Source organism: Phyllobates terribilis, unplaced genomic scaffold, assembly GCF_046119375.1.
Source record: "Phyllobates terribilis strain yellow unplaced genomic scaffold, ASM4611937v1 Scaffold_8__6_contigs__length_399053987, whole genome shotgun sequence".
Taxonomy (NCBI): domain Eukaryota; kingdom Metazoa; phylum Chordata; class Amphibia; order Anura; family Dendrobatidae; genus Phyllobates; species Phyllobates terribilis.
Window position 1 is genome coordinate 184,966,854 of NW_027362768.1, and position 14,880 is coordinate 184,981,733.

Consider the following 14,880-nt stretch of genomic DNA (forward strand, 5'->3'; position numbering starts at 1 on the left):
ATAGAGCCATTACACACAGAGGGATCTATTATATAGAGTCATTACACGCAGAGTGATCTATTATATAGAGTCATTACACACAGAGGGATCTATTATATAGAGTCATTACACACAGAGGGATCTATTATATAGTCATTACACACAGAGGGATCTATTATATAGAGTCATTACACACAGAGGGATCTATTATATAGAGTCATTACACGCAGAGGGATCTATTATATAAAGTCATTACGCGCAGAGTGATCTATTATATAGAGTCATTACACGCAGAGGGATCTATTATATAGACTCATTACACGCAGAGTGATCTATTATATAGAGTCATTACACACAGAGCGATCTATTATATAGAGTCATTACACACAGAGGGATCTATTATATAGAGTCATTACACACAGAGGGATCTATTATATAGAGTCATTACACACAGAGGGATCTATTATATAGAGTCATTACACACAGAGGGATCTATTATATAGAGTCATTACACGCAGAGGGATCTATTATGTAGAGTCATTGCACACAGAGGGATCTATTATATAGAGTCATTACACACAGAGTGATCTATTATATAGAGTCATTACACAAAGAGCGATCTATTATATAGAGTCATTACACACAGAGGGATCTATTATATAGAGTCATTACACGCAGAGGGATCTATTATATAGCGTCATTACACACAGAGGGATCTATTATATAGAGTCATTACACACAGAGGGATCTATTATATATAGTCATTACACACAGAGTGATCTATTATATAGAGTCATTACACACAGAGGGATCTATTATATAGAGTCATTACACACAGAGGGATCTATTATATAGAGTCATTACACACAGAGGGATCTATTATATAGTCATTACACACAGAGGGATCTATTATATAGAGTCATTACACACAGAGGGATCTACTTCACGTGTTTATTTCTGTTAATGTCGATGAGTATAATGAAAACACAAAAGTCATTATCTCAGTAAATTAGAATACTTTATAACAACAGCTTGAAAAATGTTTATAAAATCGGAAATGTCTGTTCAGTAAATGCCTCAATACTTGGTCGGGCTCCTTGTGCATCAATTACTGCATCAATGAGGCAATGGAGGTGATATAGGAGTTTCACTTTTTGTATTGAAGAACTGAAATAAATTAACTTTTTGATGATATTCTAATTTTGTGAGAAGCACCTGTACAATGTCCCTGCAATCACAGGTACAATATGGCCCCTTATGGTTTCTACAATCTCCATATTAACCCCTTCTACTCTACACCAATTTTTCATCTTTATACTTTCGTTGTTTCCTCTCCTTCTTTCTTATTTTTCTTTAGACTCAGTCATATAAAAGCTTCTTTTTTTGCAGGATGAGTTGAACTTCAATGACTCTATTCACTTTACCATATAATCTACGGAAAACTGGGTACGAATAACTCTAAGTGGGGGAAAATGGTGGAGAAATAAAAAGACATTCTACCATTGGTTTCTGGGTTTTGTTTTTCAGGCGCTCATTGGGCAGTAAAAATGACCGGAGTCACCAGATCAATGCGATTGTGGTGTTTCCAAATTTGCATATATATATATATATATATATATATATATATATATATATATATATATATATATACACACATATACAGTACAGACCAAAAGTTTGGACACACCTTCTCATTTAAAGATTTTTCTGTATTTTCATGACTTTGAAAATTGTACATTCACACTGAAGGCATCAAAACTATGAATTACCACATGTGGAATTATATACTTAACAAAAAAGTGTGAAACAACTGAAAATATGTCTTATATTCTAGGTTCTTCAAAGTAGCCACCTTTTGCTTTGATGACTGCTTTGCACACTCTTGGCATTCTCTTGATGAGCTTCAAGAGGTAGTCACCGGAAATGGTTTTCACTTCACAGGTGTGCCATGTCAGGTTTAATAAGTGGGATTTCTTGCCTTATAAATGGGGTTGGGACCATCAGTCGTGTTGTGCAGAAGTCAGGTGGATACACAGCTGATAGTCCTACTGAATAGACTGTTAGAATTTGTATTATGGCAAGAAAAAAGCAGCTAAGTAAAGAAAAACGAGTGGCCATCATTACTTTAAGAAATGAAGGTCAGTCAGTCTGAAAAATTGGGCAAACTTTGAAAGTGTCCCCAAGTGCAGTTGCAAAAACCATCAAGCGCTACAAAGAAACTGGCTCACATGAGGACCGCCCCAGGAAAGGAAGACCAAGAGTCACCTCTGCTTCTGAGGATAAGTTTATCCGAGTCACCAGCCTCAGAAATCGCAGGTTAACAGCAGCTCAGATTAGAGACCAGGTCAATGCCACACAGAGTTCTAGCAGCAGACACATCTCTACAACAACTGTTAGGAGGAGACTTTGTGCAGCAGGCCTTCATGGTAAAATAGCTGCTAGGAAACCACTGCTAAGGACAGGCAACAAGCAGAAGAGACTTGTTTGGGCTAAAGAACACAAGGAATGGACATTAGACCAGTGGAAATCTGTGCTTTGGTCTGATGAGTCCAAATTTGAGATCTTTGGTTCCAACCACCGTGTCTTTGTGCGACGCAGAAAAGGTGAACGGATGGACTCTACATGCCTGGTTCCCACCGTGAAGCATGGAGGAGGAGGTGTGATGGTGTGGGGGGGCTTTGCTGGTGACACTGTTGGGGATTTATTCAAAATTGAAGGCATACTGAACCAGCATGGCTACCACAGCATCTTGCAGCGGCATGCTATTCCATCCGGTTTGCGTTTAGTTGGACCATCATTTATTATTCAACAGGACAATGACCCCAAACACACCTCCAGGCTGTGTAAGGGCTATTTGACCAAGAAGGAGAGTGATGGGGTGCTACGCCAGATGACCTGGCCTCCACAGTCACCAGACCTGAACCCAATCGAGATGGTTTGGGGTGAGCTGGACCGCAGAGTGAAGGCAAAAGGGCCAACAAGTGATAAGTATCTCTGGGAACTCCTTCAAGATTGTTGGAAGACCATTTCCGGTGACTACCTCTTGAAGCTCATCAAGAGAATGCCAAGAGTGTGCAAAGCAGTCATCAAAGCAAAAGGTGGCTACTTTGAAGAACCTAGAATATAAGACATATTTTCAGTTGTTTCACACTTTTTTGTTAAGTATATAATTCCACATGTGTTAATTCATAGTTTTGATGCCTTCAGTGTGAATGTACAAGTTTCATTGTCATGAAAATACAGAAAAATCTTTAAATGAGAAGGTGTGTCCAAACTTTTGGTCTGTACTGTATATATATATATATATATATATATATATATATATATATATACATACATCTATATATATATATATATACACATCTATATATATATATATATACACATCTATATATATATATATACACATCTATATATATACACATATCTATATATACATATACACATATATATATATATACACATATATATATATATATATATATATATACATACATATATATATATATATATACACATATATATACACATATATACATATACAGTACAGACCAAAAGTTTGGACACACCTTCTCATTTAAAGATTTTTCTGTATTTTCATGACTATGAAAATTGTACATTCACACTGAAGGCATCAAAACTATGAATTACCACATGTGGAATTATATACTTAACAAAAAAGTGTGAAACAACTGAAAATATGTCTTATATTCTAGGTTCTTCAAAGTAGCCACCTTTTGCTGTGATGACTGCTTTGCACACTCTTGGCATTCACTTGATGAGCTTCAAGAGGTAGTCACCGGAAATGGTTTTCACTTCACAGGTGTGCCCTGTCAGGTTTAATAAGTGGGATTTCTTGCCTTATAAATGGGGTTGGGACCATCAGTTGTGTTGTGCAGAAGTCTGGTGGATACAAGGCTGATAGTCCTACTGAATAGATTGTTAGAATTTGTATTATGGCAAGAAAAAAGCAGCTAAGTAAAGAAAAACGAGTGGCCATCATTAATTTAAGAAATGAAGGTCAGTCAGTCTGAAAAATTGGAAAAACTTTGAAAGTGTCCCCAAGTGCAGTTGCAAAAACCATCAAGCGCTACAAAGAAACTGGCTCACATGAGGACCGCCCCAGGAAAGGAAGACCAAGAGTCACCTCTGCTCCTGAGGATAAGTTTATCTGAGTTACCAGCCTCAGAAATCTCAGGTTAACAGCTGCTCAGATTAGAGACCAGGTCAATGCCATACAGAGTTCTAGCAGCAGACACATCTCTACAACAACTGTTAAGAGGAGACTTTGTGCAGCAGGCCTTCATGGTAAAATAGCTGCTAGGAAACCACTGCTAAGGACAGGCAACAAGCAGAAGAGACTTGTTGGGCTAAAGAACACAAGGAATGGACATTAGACCAGTGGAAATCTGTGCTTTGGTCTGATGAGTCCAAATTTGAGATCTTTGGTTCCAACTAAAGTGTCTTTGTGCGACACAGAAAAGGTGAACAGATGGACTCTACATGCCTGGTTCCCACCGTGAGTAAATAGAAAATTAGCATGCACACTGTCAAATAGAGTTGAGGTGCAGATGCAATGGACTGGAAATGTCCTCAAATCACGTAAAAATTAATTCATCGCACACTCATAGGAAGTTTTGCTGTAGGACCATCATTTATTTTTCAACAGGACAATGACCCAAAACACACCTCCAGGCTGTGTAATGGCTATTTGACCAAGAAGGAGAGTGATGGGGTGCTACGCCAGATGACCTGGCCTCCACAGTCACCAGACCTGAACCCAATCGAGATGGTTTGGGGTGAGCTGGACCGCAGAGTGAAGGCAAAAGGGCCAACAAGTGCTAAGCATCTCTGGGAACTCCTTCAAGATTGTTGGAAGACCATTTCCGGTGACTACCTCTTGAAGCTCATCAAGAGAATTGCAAAAGTGTGCAAAGCAGTCATCGAAGAAAAAGTTGGCTACTTTGAAGAACCTAGAATATAAGACATATTTTCAGTTGTTTCACATTTTTTTGTTAAGTATATAATTCCACATGTGGTAATTCATAGTTTTGATGCCTTCAGTGTGAATGTATAATTTTCATAGTCATGAAAATACAGAAAAATCTTTAAATGAGAAGGTGTGTCCAAACTTTTGGTCTGTACTGTATATATACACATATATATACATATATATACAGTTATCTAAAAAAGTTTGGGCACCCCTATTAATCTTAAGCTTAATGTTTTATAAAAATTGGTGTTTTTGCAACAGCTATTTCAGTTTGATATATGTAATAACTGTTGGACAAAGCAATGTTTCTGCCTTGAAATGAGGTTTATTGTACTAACAGAAAATGTGCAATCTGCATTCAAACAAAATTTGACAGGTGCATAAGTATGGGCACCCTTATCATTTTCTTGTTTTAAATACTCCTACCTACTTTTTACTGACTTACTAAAGCACTTTTTTTGGTTTTGTAACCTCATTGAGCTTTGAACTTCATACCAAGTGTATGCAATCATGAGAAAAGCTACTTAAAGTGGCCACTTGCAAGTTGTTCTCCTGTATGAATCTCCTCTGAAGAGTGGCATCATGGGCTCCTCAAAACAACTGTCAAATGATCTGAAAACAAAGATTATTCAACATAGTTGTTCAGGGGAAGGATATAAAAAGCTGTCTCAGAGATTTAACCAGTCAGTTTCCTCTGTGAGGAACATAGTAAGAAAATGGAATAACACAGGGACAGTTCTTGTTAAGGCCAGAAGTGGCAGGCCAAGAAAAACATCAGAAAGGCAGAGAAGAAGAATGGTGAGATCAGTCAAGGACAATCCTCAGACCACCTCCAGAGAGCTGCAGCATCAACTTTCTGCAGATGGTGTCACTGTGCATCGGTCAACTATACAATGCACTTTGCACAAGGAGAAGCTGTATGGGAGAGTGATGCGAAAGAAGCCGTTTCTGCAAGCACGCCACAAACAGAGTCGGCTGAAGTATACAAAAGCACATTTGGAGAAGCCAATTTCTTTTTGGAAGAAGGTCCTGTGGACTGATGAAACCAAGATTGAGTTGTTTGGTCATACAAAAAGGCGTTATGCATGGCGGCAAAAAAACACAGCATTCCAAGAAAAACACTTGCTACCCACAGTAAAATTTGGTGGAGGTTCTATCATGCTCTGGGGCTGTGTGGCCAATGCCGGCACCGGGAATCTTGTTAAAGTTGAGGGACGCAAGGATTCCACTCAGTATCAGCAGATTCTTGACAATAATGTTCAAGAATCAGTGACAAAGTTGAAGCTACGCAGGGGATGGATCTTTCAGCAAGACAATGATCCAAAACACCGCTCCAAATCTACTCAGGCATTCATGCAGAGGAACAATTACAATGTTCTGGAATGGCCATCCCAGTCCCCAGACCTGAATATCATTGAACATCTGTGGGATTATTTGAAGAGGGCTGTCCATGCTCGGCGACCATCAAACTTAACTGAACTGGAATTGTTTTGTAAAGAGGAATGGTCAAAATTACCTTCATCCAGGATCCAGGAAATCATTAAAAGCTACAGGAAGCGACTAGAGGCTGTTATTATCGCAAAAGGAGGATCTACTAAATATTAATGTCACTTTTCTGGTGAGGTGCCCATACTTATGCACCTGTGAAATTCTGTTTGAATGCAGATTGCACATTTTCTGTTAGTACAATAAACCTCATTTCAAGGCAGAAACATTACTGTGTCCAACAGTTATTACATATATCAAACTGAAATAGCTGTTGCAAAAACACCAATTTTTATAAAACATTAAGCTTAAGATTAATAGGGGTGCCCAAACTTTTTCATATAACTGTATATATGTACACATATACAGTACAGACCAAAAGTTTGGACACACCTTCTCATTTAAAGATTTTTCTGTATTTTCATGACTATGAAACTTGTACATTCACACTGAAGGCATCAAAACTATGAATTAACACATGTGGAATTATATACTTAACAAAAAAGTGTGAAACAACTGAAAATATGTCTTATATTCTAGGTTCTTCAAAGTAGCCACCTTTTGCTTTGATGACTGCTTTGCACACTCTTGGCATTCTCTTGATGAGCTTCAAGAGGTAGTCACCGGAAATGGTTTTCTCTTCACAGGTGTGCCCTGTCAGCTTTAATAAGTGGGATTTCTTGCCTTATAAATGGGGTTGGGACCATCAGTTGTGTTGTGCAGAAGTCTGGTGGATACACAGCTGATAGTCCTACTGAATAGACTGTTAGAATTTGTATTATGGCAAGAAAAAAGCAGCTAAGTAAAGAAAAACGAGTGGCCATCATTACTTTAAAAAAATGATGGTCAGTCAGTGCGAAAAATTGGGAAAACTTTGAAAGTGTCCCCAAATGCAGTTGCAAAAACCATCAAGCGCTACAAAGAAACCGGCTCACATGAGGATCGCCCCAGGAAAGGAAGACCAAGAGTCACCTCTGCTTCTGAGGATAAGTTTATCCGAGTCACCAGCCTCAGAAATCGCAGGTTAACAGCAGCTCAGATTAGAGACCAAGTCAATGCCACACAGGGTTCTAGCAGCATACACATCTCTTCAACAACTGTTAAGAGGAGACTTTGTGCAGCAGGCCTTCATGGTAAAATAGCTGCTAGGAAACCACTGCTAAGGACAGGCAACAAGCAGAAGAGACTTGTTTGGGCTAAAGAACACAAGGAATGGACATTAGACCAGTGGAAATCTGTGCTTTGGTCTGATGAGTCCAAATTTGAGATCTTTGGTTCCAACCACCGTGTCTTTGTGCGACGCAGAAAAGGTGAACGGATGGACTCTACATGCCTGGTTCCCACCGTGAAGCATGGAGGAGGAGGTGTGATGGTGTGGGGTGCTTTGCTGGAGACACTGTTGGTGATTTATTCAAAATTGAAGGCATACTGAACCAGCATGGCTACCACAGCATCTTGCAGCGGCATGCTTTTCCATCCGGTTTGCGTTTAGTCATCATTTATTTTTCAACAGGACAATGACCCTAAACACACCTCCAGGCTGTGTAAGGGCTATTTGACCAAGAAGGAGAGTGATGGGGTGCTACGCCAGATGACCTGGCCTCCACAGTCACCAGACCTGAACCCAATCGAGATGGTTTGGGGTGAGCTGGACCGCAGAGTGAAGGCAAAAGGGCCAACAAGTGCTAAACATCTCTGGGAACTCCTTCAAGATAGTTGGAAGACCATTTCCGGTGACTACCTCTTGAAGCTCATCAAGAGAATGCCAAGAGTGTGCAAAGCAGTCATCAAAGCAAAAGGTGGCTACTTTGAAGAACCTAGAATATAAGACATATTTTCAGTTGTTTCACACTTTTTTGTTAAGTATATAATTCCACATGTGTTAATTCATAGTTTTGATGTCTTCAGTGTGAATGTACAATTTTCATAGTCAAGAAAATACAGAAAAATCTTTAAATGAGGTGTGTCCAAACTTTTGGTCTGTACTGTATATATATATATATATATATATACACATACATATATATATATACATATATATATATATATATAAACAGACCAAAAGTTTGGACACACCTCATTTAAAGATTTTTCTGTATTTTCATGACTATGAAAATTGTACATTCACACTGAAGACATCAAAACTATGAATTAACACATGTGGAATTATATACTTAACAAAAAAGTGTGAAACAACTGAAAATATGTCTTATATTCTAGGTTCTTCAAAGTAGCCACCTTTTGCTTTGATGACTGCTTTGCACACTCTTGGCATTCTCTTGATGAGCTTCAAGAGGTAGTCACCGGAAATGGTCTTCCAACTATCTTGAAGGAGTTCCCAGAGATGTTTAGCACTTGTTGGCCCTTTTGCCTTCACTCTGCGGTCCAGCTCACCCCAAACCATCTCGATTGGGTTCAAGTCTGGTGACTGTGGAGGCCAGGTCATCTGGCGTAGCACCCCATCACTCTCCTTCTTGGTCAAATAGCCCTTACACAGCCTGGAGGTGTGTTTGGGGTCATTGTCCTGTTGAAAAATAAATGATGGTCCAACTAAACTCAAACTGGATGGAATAGCATGCCGCTACAAGATGCTGTGGTAGCCATGCTGGTTCAGTATGCCTTCAATTTTGAATAAATCCCCAACAGTGTCACCAGCAAAGCCCCCCCACACCATCACATCTCCTCCTCCATGCTTCACGGTGGGAACCAGGCATGTAGAGTCCATCCGTTCACCTTTTCTGCGTCGCACAAAGACACGGTGGTTGGAACCAAAGATCTCAAATTTGAACTCATCAGACCAAAGCACAGATTTCCACTGGTCTAATGTCCATTCCTTGTGTTCTTTAGCCCAAACAAGTCTTTTCTGCTTGTTGCCTGTCCTTAGCAGTGGTTTCCTAGTAGCTATTTTACCATGAAGGCCTGCTGCACAAAGTCTCCTCTTAACAGTTGTTGTAGAGATGTGTCTGCTGCTAGAACTCTGTGTGGCATTGACCTGGTCTCTAATCTGAGCTGCTGTTAACCTGCGATTTCTGAGGATGGTGACTCGGATAAACTTATCCTCAGAAGCAGAGGTGACTCTTGGTCTTCCTTTCCTGGGGCGGTCCTCATGTGAGCCAGTTTCTTTGTAGCGCTTGATGGTTTTTGCAACTGCACTTGGGGACACTTTCAAAGTTTGCCCAGTTTTTCGCACTGACTGACCTTCATTTCTTAAAGTAATGATGGCCACTCGTTTTTCTTTACTTAGCTGCTTTTTTCTTGCCGTAATACAAATTCTAACAGTCTATTCAGTAGGACTATCAGCTGTGCATCCACCTGACTTCCACCAACACAACTGATGGTCCCAACCCCATTTATAAGGCAAGAAATCCCACTTATTAAACCTGACAGGGCACACCTGTGAAGTGAAAACCATTTCCGGTGACTACCTCTTGAAGCTCATCAAGAGAATGCCAAGAGTGTGCAAAGCAGTCATCAAAGCAAAAGGTGGCTACTTTGAAGAACCTAGAATATAAGACATATTTTCAGTTCTTTCACACTTTTTTGTTAAGTATATAATTCCACATGTGTTAATTCATAGTTTTGATGCCTTCGGTATGAATGTACAATTTTCAAAGTCATGAAAATACAGAAAAATCTTTAATTGAGAAGGTGTGTCCAAACTTTTGGTCTGTACTGTATATATATATACATATATATATATATACAGTCATGGATGAAGGTGTTCGCGCCCTTGAAATTGTTCCAGAAAATGAAGTATTTTTCCCAGAAAATTATTACAATTACACGTTTTGTTATACACGTTTCTTTCCTTTGTGTGTATTGGAGCAACAAAAAAAAAAAAACAGAAAAAATTCAAATTGGACATAATTTCACACAAAACCCCATAAATGTGTCGGACACAATTGTTGGCACTTTTCCTAGAATTGTGGGTAAACAGCTTTGTTTCCAGCATGTGATGCTCGTTCACACTCACCTGTGGCAAGTAACAGGTGTGGCCAATATGAAAATCACACCTGAAACCAGATAAAAAGGGGAGAAGTTGCCTCTATCTTTGCATTGTGTGTCTGTGTGTGCCACACTAAGCATGGAGAACAGAAAGAGGAGAAGAGAACTGTCTGAGGACTGGAGAACCAAAATTAGTGAAAAATATCAACAATCTCAAGGCTACAAGTCCATCTCCAGAGATCTTGAAGTTCCAGTACCAGGTACAGGTGCTACAAGGTGTACAGAGATGAGCCGGGTAAGCAATATTGGAAGGTGCGGCACCACATTCAAGCAGCAGATCACTGGGAGCCGGGAGTCTGACCCTTACAGATCAGATATTCCTAGGCCAAGGATAGGTCATCGATATCTAAGCTCCCCCCCAAACACTGAACTTTTTCAGTTATAATATGACAACATAATATGAAAAATTTGCATCTTTGTAATCTATCTCTATAATGGAAACCAACAAGCTGCCGTTGTCTGATCCTGGGACATCATAACCCAGTAACTTGATGCTCATTAAAATTTGCAGATGTAGTAAAGCGACTTGTAAGAATGGACGACATCTCATTGAACATGACAGTGAATATCGGAGCAGTGGGGAACCCGGAAAACAGCAGCTCAGGAACTCATTATATTAAAATGTGCATTATTCTCCAATTATGTGGCCATATACAGCGCTTTAATGAGGGGTTGTCAGCATAGGCATGTATCATCACTGTCTGATCAGTGGGGATGTGACACTGCAACATCCCTATCTGTACTCGCTCCTTCCACTTCTGCTTCGCTAGGCGTTGTCACAACTTCATTGCAGGTGACACTTGAGCACTTCTGTTTAGCATTCTGGGACTTGTGGTTCGGTCCAGGCAGGGAGCTTGTGGACTAATTCCTCAACAACGCTGTCTGATAAACTCCTTGCTCTGAGTCTAGGGCAGGCTTGCACTATTTAAACCCCCACACCAGCTCGCTGCTTCCAGTTGCCAGTTATAGGTGTTACTGACTCTGGTTCACTTCTTTGCGCTTAGTTTGCTATTACCATCTTAGACCTTGGCTTATATTAAAACTACGCTACATTCATACAATTTGGTTCCCGATTCTGGCCTCTTGGTATTGCCCCATCCTTCCAACTATCCTCTGCCAGTCCGCTCCACCGGCAAGCAGCCACTCCGTGCACTCAGACAGTCATAAGTCCAGATCTCTCTGAACACCGGGCTTTTCCTGGGATCTGCTAAATGGAGTGGATTGTGCAAAGCCTGTCCAAGGAAGCCCTTCTAAGAGCTGCCAACCTTCCCACTGACAGTGCTTTCTTACAGATACCTGTCGATCACTAAAGAAAGTAGCAGCTGTTTTGATTAACCAGTCAGTGGATGCAGTCACTTCATTCGAGCAATCTTCGGAGGTCACAATGGTCAGATTCCAACGATCAGACATTGGTAGCATATCCTAAATCCATGCCATCACTTTACTGAGACAACCCTGGTATATACTACATTGGATGACTATTGTGTTCTCTATCCCCTATTATTTAGACTTCCTTCTCGGATATGTAGATTTGCAGACTGAATGCATACGGCTTCTCATCCAAATCCTCCCCTGTCAGCGTCAAGCAGAATATCTGTATGGCCGTGAGTATAATTGTGCATATACCTTTCCCAGGAGAATACATTGTTGCACATAGTCACTTAATTAATCTTCCGCTTTGGAAAAGCGGCTCCCACAGAAAATGTCGAAAGACAGCAGAGACTTGAGATCCCACATTATCGTAGACCCCAGGAGTGATGCAGATGGTAACCAGATCCCGACGTCTCTAAGGGACAAATACTTTTTCCTTAGATTTTTATTTTTGCAATTCACATTGATAGTGGGAGATTTTATATTAATATTGCATCCTGGCCAGGCTCGGACTGGCCTGGCGGGGTGCCGGGAAATTTCCCGGTGGGCCCCGGGCCCCCTGCAGAGAAGACAGAGGAGAATTTAAAAAAAAAAAAAAGTGGTCGCGGGCCCTTTAAGGGCGCACGCACACACTGTCACCGCCGCGATGCCTAGGACAGTAGCGGGAGGGGCCTGGGAGCAGGAGAGCCGAAGAGCAGAGCAGGAGCCGCACTGCAGCGTCACACTCAGCAGACAGGGCCGCACGTCTGCTGAAAGTGACGTCACAGCGCGCCCTGCACTGCAGTCTCCCGCCTTAGGAGTGCGTCTGTACTGTACAGGTAGTGTAATACTTGTGGGTGTTTGTATGAATTTGAGTGTATATGCTGCCTGCATGTGTGTGTATATATGCCTGTGTGTGTGTGTATATATATGTGTGTGTGTGTGTATATATGCCTGTGTGTGTATATATGCCTGTGTGTGTGTTTATATGCCTGTGTGTATATGCTGCCTGCATATGTGTGTGTGTATATGCCTGTGTGTGTATATACAGTCATATGAAAAAGTTTGGGCACCCCTATTAATCTTAAGCTTAATGTTTTATAAAAATTGGTGTTTTTGCAACAGCTATTTCAGTTTGATATATGTAATAACTGTTGGACACAGTAATGTTTCTGCCTTGAAATGAGGTTTATTGTGCTAACAGAAAATGTGCAATCTGCATTCAAACAAAATTTGACCGGTGCATAAGTATGGGCACCTTTATCATTTTCTTGTTTTAAATACTCCTGCCTACTTTTTACTGACTTACTAAAGCACTTTTTTTGGTTTTGTAACCTCATTGAGCTTTGAACTTTATAGCCAGGTGTATGCAATCATGAGAAAAGCTACTTAAAGTGGCCACTTGCAAGTTGTTCTCCTGTTTGAATCTCCTCTGAAGAGTGGCATCATGGGCTCCTCAAAACAACTGTCAAATGATCTGAAAACAAAGATTATTCAACATAGTTGTTCAGGGGAAGGATACAAAAAGCTGTCTCAGAGATTTAACCTGTCAGTTTCCACTGTGAGGAACATAGTAAGGAAATGGAAGAACATAGGGACAGTTCTTGTTAAGGCCAGAAGTGTCAGGACAAGAAAAACATCAGAAAGGCAGAGAAGAAGAATGGTGAGATCAGTCAAGGACAATCCTCAGACCACCTCCAGAGAGCTGCAGCATCAACTTGCTGCAGATGGTGTCACTGTGCATCGGTCAACTATACAACGCACTTTGCACAAGGAGAAGCTGTATGGGAGAGTGATGCGAAAGAAGCCGTTTCTGCAAGTACGCACAAACAGAGTCGGCTGAGGTATGCAAAAGCACATTTGAAGAAGCCTATTTCTTTTTGGAAGAAGGTCCTGTGGACTGATGAAACCAAGATTGAGTTGTTTGGTCATACAAAAAGGCGTTATGCATGGTGGCAAAAAAACACAGCATTCCAAGAAAAACACTTGCTACCCACAGTAAAATTTGGTGGAGGTTCCATCATGCTTTGGGGCTCTGTGGTCAATGCCGGCACTGGGAATCTTGTTAAAGTTGAGGGACGCATGGATTCCACTCAGTATCAGCAGATTCTTGACAATAATGTTCAAGAATCAGTGATAAAGTTGAAGTTACGCAGGGGATGGATCTTTCAGCAAGACAATGATCCAAAACACCGCTCCAAATCTACTCAGGCATTCATGCAGAGGAACAATTACAATGTTCTGGAATGGCCATCCCAGTCCCCAGACCTGAATATCATTGAACATCTGTGGGATCATTTGAAGAGGGCTGTCCATGCTCGGCGACCATCAAACTTAACTGAACTGGAATTGTTTTGTAAAGAGGAATGGTCAAAAATACCTTCATCCAGGATCCAGGAAATCATTAAAAGCTACAGGAAGCGACTAGAGGCTGTTATTTTTGCAAAAGGAGGATCTACTAAATATTAATGTCACTTTTCTGGTGAGGTGCCCATACTTATGCACCTGTGAAATTTTGTTTGAATGCAGATTGCACATTTTCTGTCAGTACAATAAACCTCATTTCAAGGCAGAAACATTACTGTGTCCAACAGTTATTACATATATCAAACTGAAATAGCTGTTGCAAAAACACCAATTTTTATAAAACATTAAGCTTAAGATTAATAGGGGTGCCCAAACTTTTTCATATGACTGTATATGCCTGTGTGTGTGTATATATATGCCTGTGTGTATATATGCCTGTGTGTATATATGCCTATGTGTGTGTATATATGCCTGTGTGTGTATATGCCTGTGTGTGTATATGCCTGTGTGTATATATATGCCTGTGTGTGTATATGCCTGTGTGTATATGCCTGTGTGTGTATATATATGCCTGTGTGTGTGTATATATATATGCCTGTGTGTGTGTATATATATGCCTGTGTGTGTGTGTGTATATATATATATATATATATATATATATACCAGCATATGTGTGTGTATATATGCCTGCATGCGTGTGTGTGTGTATATGCCTGCATGCGTGTGTGTGTGTATATGCATGCATGCGTGTGTGTGTGTAG